The sequence below is a fragment of the Micromys minutus genome, assembly GCF_963924665.1.
Source record: "Micromys minutus genome assembly, chromosome: 16".
In the NCBI taxonomy this organism is placed as follows: Eukaryota; Metazoa; Chordata; class Mammalia; order Rodentia; family Muridae; genus Micromys; species Micromys minutus.
This window is the reverse complement of record NC_137985.1, coordinates 20,890,545-20,898,482: the sequence shown is the minus strand read 5'-3', so window position 1 is coordinate 20,898,482 and position 7,938 is coordinate 20,890,545.

The following is a 7,938-nucleotide window of genomic DNA, read 5'->3' as shown; positions in this document are numbered from 1 at the left end:
TTAGATTATATTGGCATATTGTATAAAATATCTATTTTCAATAACTTTAAAAACTAAAACAACAATATGAAAATACTTGAGAAAGGGAGGACGCAGTAAAGGGCATTAGGAGAGTGCAGTGACTCACAGTAGTTCATGAAGTCAATCGAGGAATTACCTGGTCTTGCTTATTACGCTTGCTAATTGGAAAACACTGATGAGAAACTTGTGTTGATCTTGCATCTCCTTTTCTCTCAGCTGTAAATGAAAACCAGCAGCCCTGTGTGTGTACGCTTTAGTCATATGATAGGAATCTACTGATAGAATTCCTTAATCACAAGACAGGACTCTTACAAACGACCTTGCTGGGTCAGCTGGTCATCACACAGAGGAAGGAAAGAAGGTATGTGGGGCCCAGCTGCAGCAACCTTCTTCATCTTGATTATGGTCAGTCACACCCAAAACCACCCTGGGGTGCTGTGGCTGTATCCTGGATCCCATCCCTATAAAGAATCATTGCCAGCACAGTGGTACCCCTGGCCACCGGGAGAGCGTTTGTCCTTTGCTGGTTCGGAGTAAACCGTCCAGTGTATAGAGGTCCTGCTCTAGTCTCCTTTTCTGCCTTCTGTTTCCCTGCACTGCCCTTGAAATCTCCCATATCCTGCCTCTAGTCCCTTACTCCTCTTGATGCCCCTCAAACCTTTGTGTGGCTTTCTCTCATGCCCCTCACCGTGCAGTGAAGTGCTTGGCCTTTTATCTGTGTTGCTGAGTGGCTTCTTTATTGAACAGGAAGTACATATGTAAAAGGACTTGGCCTTGCTCACCTCTATTTGGAAGAGGGATGATTTTGTTTTAATTTCCTCCTCTTCCCGATCTTGACCAGCTAAAGATAATTTTACTAGTGTTTATTCAGAATTTCATTCTTCCCTGCACAAAAAAAAAAAAAAAAAAAAAAAAAAAAAAAAACATAGTTTAGTCTTAAGTAGTTATTGATTTTTCTCCTAACTATGACCAAAGCTTGGCTTATGCAATATAATAAAAATGGATTTATTTTGACTCAGTTTCAGTCCATTGCAGTGAGGAACACATGGTATCTGGAGTGGCTTTGGTTCATAGCAGTGGAAGCTTGCAGCAAGGTTTATCCATACCTTTGTGGGTCAGGAAAGAGAGACCTAGATTGGAAATGGAATTTGGCCATAATCTTCAAGGGCCTGTCCCTACCGGTCTACATCTGCTAGCTGGACCCTATATTGTTCCATAACCTTCCCAAAATAGTGCCAATAGCTAGAACCAGGTATTTAAATACAGGAACACGATGGAGGTAAATTTCATACTCCATCCATAAGACAAGAGAAGATACAACATGTTTGTGATACACTAGAAGGAAGCCAGAGAGAATCAGGACCTGGTTGGTGGGAGCAAGAAGGACAGTATATAATCAGTTATATATGTGGTATATAACTGTAGGACTGCAGGGCCTAAGGAGATGGGAAGGGAATAGAGCAGGGATGCCCAGTAGACTGGGCATTGCAAAGAGTACTGAGAAAATAATGAAGGTGTCTTCTATCCACTGGAAAAGAGGCAAATGGCATTTTGGAAAGGTTATGAATAAAAGTATGAATAAAAGAAAGTATGAATCTCTTTCTCCACTAATATCCTTTGCAATATGTAAACCCATGTGAATATGTGTGTGTGTGTGTGTGTGTGTGTGTGTGTATCTTAATTTTAATTAAGTTTAATTGGTTTGGACTTTTTTTATGTCTCACTGTACCCCAAAATGTATTTGGTTTATACCCATCTCTCCTGAACTAAGATGCTATCTGAGGAATTTCAAACGGTAGTACAGACTGAATGCTTTCCACTGTGGCTGGGTATACGTAACTGCATCTTTTTTTTTTTTTTTTTTTTTTTTTTTTTTTTGTCTGAGACACTTTCACCATCACAGCCACAGAGATTACTGTGGGGGGCAGATCTTCAGCCACCAATAATCACCTGGAAGCTGCCTATCACATGACAATGAACTCCCCCGAGAAAGTTGCTCTAAATGAAGATAATCAAGTTCTCCTTCTTTGGGCCTGAATTTGTAACTAAGGTATTGATTGGTTTTGTATTAGGCTGGATCCTAAATCAGGTATATAAAGACCCTGGGCTGTGAAACAGCCATTCGTGCCCTTATGCCATGCAAAGCCGTGCAAACCTATCTGTAGAAAGAATGAGAATGACAAAGAAAACAAGAGCAATTGTGATAAAAAGCCACGCATTGAGTTTCTCAGATGTTGCTTTCCAGTCTGTTTAGCTGAAGCTCGTTTAAGGTAGAATTCTATGACCGGCGATCAAAATAAACTGACCTTGACCAGACCCACATCAGTGGTCTTGAGCCCAAGGTTTCAGTATTGCTGGTCATCATTCTGCAAGCTATATGGCACTATTTCTGGGGAGATGCGAATCTGTCTACTCACCTCAAATAGGGAACCAATGACAGACAAACTACCGATGCCGCCAGGGTTCAACATGGTGAAACAATGAGTTATTTTAGGATTGCTAAAAATAATATGAGTGAGGAATTATTTACAGGATCAGAAATGACTCAAGGACAGCTGTACCACCAAAAGCATACCCCAGCATGGCTGACAGCTCATGAAACTAAAATCCTGGAGCTCACTTCACAACCTGCAGACAGCATAACAGGTTAGAAAGTGGTCTTTTCAGGTGACTTAGTTGTTGAGCCTCTTCCAAAACAGTGCAGCTAGTCTCTGCTTTTTCTAGGCAGCTTGCCTGTTTTGGTTTGTTCCAGGCAATTCATTTGGTCTGAGCCTCTTCCAGGAAGCTCTACTTATCTGAGAGTGCCTTTCAGTAGTTCTTATGGTGCATATATGCTTGGGGAAGGAGGGACCTAGTCAATCTAATGGATTTCATGGACTTCCTGAGGGCATTGAGTTGTTTACTTCCTGAGGTTCCCTACAGGATAAATTTTTCACCTGGCTTTAGCACTCCCCAATTTTTCACCTCCCTGTAAATATCCAGTGCCTTAAAGAGCTTCCCCATCAGAACATTCTATTCTTTTACATTCCCTTTAATTCCTGTGCCGCAAGGAGATGCCTATACCTCCAATTCTAGAAATTGTAGAAAAGCCTGAAGAAACTCTCCAAAACTACATGGCCTCACAATGTATGAACTTCTTCCAGGCTGCTCCAGTGTCCCAATCTTCACTACTTCTAACTTAGTGAAGGGAAGAGAAACCAGAGCCTTTGTCACTTTGTCAGCTCCATCTCCACTTGACAGCAAAGAGGGCTGGGAAGCTTCTTCTAGAAGCTCATCTTGTTTTCCCTAAGAAGCTGAAAAACACTTTTTGAGAGTGTTAAAGGTAATCAAAGAAGAAAGTAAGAGTTAATGAGACACTAGCTTTGGCCTCAGGCACACTAAGGTGAAAATCTAAAGGCCTTGAAGAGACTTTCTGAGGAATCCGTGAAACAGCTCCATGCTGCATGATTGCCAATCTTTAAAGCTCAAAAACACAATTTTTTTTTTCAAATGTGTTTTTATTTTTATCTGATATCAACAGAAAAGTATCCCCACTAGTAACAATGCACCCCAGTGTTCTGAGTAATTCTGCCCTCTAAGTGCAGAGATGCTTATCAGGATGCCTTAAAGAGCTTCCTTTTGAAAACAAACTCATGAGTTCCCAGCATTAACTGGGTTTGTGTGTTTGCCTGTTTGATTTTGGAAAGATGCTTTATAAACTTATATGTAAGGCAAGACTCAAAGAGAGAAGAGGATCTATCTTTGACTATGATTACAAGCCACGACGTAGGTAGGTGTCACAAAACCTGTTCTGATATTGGCTTTTGGCCCTCATCCTAGAAGACTTAAAGCAGAGAGCTCTGGAGAAGGGCTTGTGCATGGGTGTGGTTTGTGTCCTGTGCCTCAAAAGATCAGCAGTAACCTTGATGGATAGAATTGTGGAAAACTATGATTTGTGAAAACTTAATGTGACAGAATGCAACATTCTTAGATTTAAAATTTATAACAAATGACTGTGGTGGTTTGAACAGGCTTTGCCCAGGGAGTGGCACTATTTGGAGATGTGGCCTTGTTGGAATAAGAATGTCACTGTGGAGGTGGGCTTTGAGAGCTTCTTCCTAACTACGTGAGGATGACAGTCTTCTGTTTGCCTCTGGAACAAGATGTAGAACTCTCAGCTCCTTCTGTGCCATGCCTGCCTGGACACAGCCATACTCCCACCTTGATTATAATTGACTGAACCTCTGAACCTGTAAGCCAGCCCCAATATTAAATGTTGTCCTTATAACAGTTGCTTTGGTCATGGTGCCTGTTCACAGCAGTAAAACCCTGTCTAAGACAATGATATTTAAAAAGTATTGTTCTACAAATCATTTTCTAGAAAATGCTGAAAAAAGATAACATCTGCTTAATTATTTGTGTTCTTTATATGGTGTATGATGATCGTAAACAGAAAACAGGAAGAATTTCAGATGACTTCAGGTTCCGTGTAAACTCCACCTTATACCCACAACCCTTCAGACCCTGTGACTTTGTCTAATGTGTGTACACACACATGAGTGTTTGCAATATGTGTGCAGGTGCCCAAGAAACCAAGTATCATCAGATCCCTGACGTACTAGAAACCAAGCTGTGGTCATGTAAAAGAGGGAAAAATGCTGTTACCTAATGTGCAACTCTCCAGTGTGAGACCAAAACAGGAACAATATGCTTTTTAAGTTAAAGGAAGACAAAAATTGGAAGAATAAACGTTGTAACTTAAGTTTTCTGTTAGATCCTTAAAAGTTAAGGTTTCTGTTTATAATTAGGAATAAGTTCCTATATCTTAGAGCTGATGAAGCTGTAAACATGCTTTTCAGTCCACACTAAACTTGTGACACCATTCATATGATGCACATCTTTACCCTTATTCCTTCTGTCTTTCTGTCTTTCTTTCTTTCTTTTTCTTTCTTCCTTCCTTTCTTTCTTCCTTCCTTCCTTTTCCCTTTTGATTTTTTTGAGACAGGGTTTCTCTGTGTAGCTCTGACTGTCCTGCAACTTGTTCTGTGGAGCAGGCTGACCTTGAACTCAGAGATCCACCTGCCTCTGCCTCCAAGGGCAGGGATTAAAGATATGAGCCACCAAGGCCCAGCTTGTCTTATCTCTCCAGCCTTGTATAACAGCCAACACTCTCACCCTGTGGCCACCTATCTCTCCTCAAGAGGCTTACAGGGGCTGCTTTCCCAAATCCCTACTTAGAGTGAGACAGCAGGTTAACCTGTCCAGGGTGGACCACGAAATGCAGCTTGCTTTCATTGGATAATTGTGGACTTGGTCTTTTCCACTCACTATTTTCAGGGTTTTTATTTTTTTGTTTGCTTGTTTTCTTTTTATTGAATATTTTATGTATTTACTTTCCAAATGTTACCCTCTTTTCCCCTCTCCCATTCCCTATGAAGATGCTCCCAGTCCCACCCACCCATTCCCCTTCAACTCCCTGGCATTCCCTACACTGGGGAAATAAGTTCTCACAGGACCAAGAGCCTCTCCTCCTATTGACAATTTTCAGGTTTAACCAGCTTCTCTATTGGACATCTTAACAACATCAACCTATTAACTTTTTTCCAAGCCCCTCAATAAACACAAGTCTCTCCCCTCCTCCCCTCCCTCCCTTTCTCCTTCCCTCCCAACCTCCCTCTACTAAATAGCTCTCATACAAACTTTAGCAATGTTAGCAACATGTTCTAATCTTCTGGCTCCTTCTCCTTCTCTGGCTTATTCCGTCTTCATCTGTGTCTAACATGTCCTCTCTTCAACCTGTCTCTGTAAGACTGTACCAGTAAAACTGCCTCTCCTATGGCCCTTAAGTAGCTTTCCTCTATTATATTTCCTCTTTCCTCTCTCTTCTCATGAGAAGTTGGGCAGATCCTATTCACATCATTTTTTTCTCTGACTCATCACTTTGTCTTCCACTCAGTTAGACATCACTTTCAAACATGGCTGTTTCTTTCCAGAAACTAACTTTCCCTTCATTGATTTTGATTAAACTGGGCACTAAGGGCTTGTCTGTATTGCAGCCAGAGGGATTAAAGGTGTGTGCTAAGGGCTGAGTCACAGCACTAGAAACAGATTGTAAATAAAACAATCTTGGAGTTCTCGATGTTACCAAATATCCTGCAACAACACATTTTATTCATCTGTGAAGAATAAAATCATGAAACCTTTAGGTAAATGGATGAAGTGGGTTTCTATGTACAGTAACCAATCTAGAAAGACAAATGTTTCGTGTTCTCTCTTCTCTGTGGCTCTTAGCTCTTTAGAAATGAATATATAATCTGGTGTGACCTCAGAAACCAGGAGGGGATAGGAATAGTAGAACATGGGCACTGTAAAGAGGAAATGGAGAGAAACCAGGGGTGGTTTATGAAGGAGAACAAGGAAGAACAATATTGACAGACGGAAGGGAGGAGGAGTAAAGAACACTGAAGATGATCGAAAAAGCCAATGGAAGTAATACTTTCTTGTATTTACTTAAATTTTGTGTGTGTGTATACTTTAAATAAGTTATATTATATTAAAGTTATAATGCTGAAAGTGGGGGTAACGTTCATCTTAAGAGTAAATATACCATCTAGTGAAATCTTCAGCTCCATGCATGGGAAACCTCCCTTTGAGTCATCGGTCAGAAAACTCCAAGATCCTCTCATAATAATATAAGCTATTGGCATTGCTTCACAAAACATGAAGGTTAAGACCTTTTAACTGAAGACACCATACAGTCATTCACAGCACTTGAGGGTAACAAGCTGAGACTGACCCAAAGGTCTCGTCTCTAAGGATGACCCAAAGGTGTTATGCAAGCTGCCAAGGGAGAAAAGCAATGAAAGTCCTACCCAACTATAAATCTTAGCACGGCAGTAAAAGCAACTTGGGGGAAGGGAATGGTTCATGTGGCTTCTACATCCTGATCTCAGCACAGCAGAAAAGGAAGCCTGTAGTAAAATAACTAGTAAATCCTGATGCAGGGTTTCTTCCCACCTTTAACCATGTATGTTCCTGGATGAAAGACAAACAGAGCCTTTATATTTTAATATGCCTTAGCAGTACAACTTAAAGTTGAGCAACTGTCTAATCTCTATGCTGTTAGACTCTACTTTCTTACCAATAACTCTGAACTACTACTTAATGATTTTTTTTTTAAGATTTATTTTATCATATATAAGTACACTGTAGCTGTCTTCAGACACACCAGAAGAGGCCATCAGATCTCATTACAGATGGTTGTGAGCCATCATGTGGTTGCTGGGACTTGAACTCAGGACCTCTGGAAGAGCAGTCAGTGCTCTTAACCTCTGAGCTATCTCTCCAGCCCCTACTTAATAATTTCTGTCTTCCATTTTGTCTGCTCTGGACCCAGTTGCGCAGCCCTCTGGGCCACAATCTCTTGGCCTTTTTACATGGTGGCTCTCCTTTTCCCTTCTGCACATTTTTCTTCCTCCATGGCAGCTCTTACTCCTGCACATTCTTATCCTTGCATGGTGGTTTCTTCTTCTCCACATTTCTCCTCCTCCAAGCCCAGGAAATCTAAACCCTGCCAATGTCTCTTTTCCCCAACTATTGGCTGCTGGCATCTTTATTCACCAATCAAAATTAACTTGGAGGCCTGGGTCCCAAAGGCTACTTACAGACTCCAAATCCTGCAGACCAGCACTTAGCATCAGAATATGAGCAGCATTAGGCCAACCCACCAAAGAAGCCGGGTCAGGGACTGAGGCAAAGGACAGAGGATATAGTGCCACTTACTGGCTTGCTCTTCATGGTTTGCTTAGACTGTGTGGGTTGTTTGTTTTATACCATCCAGGACTACATGCCCAGCAATGGCACTGCTCCAGTAAGCTAGCCCCACCACCACTACCAATCATTAATCAAGAAAATGCCCACAGACTCGCCAACAGGCCA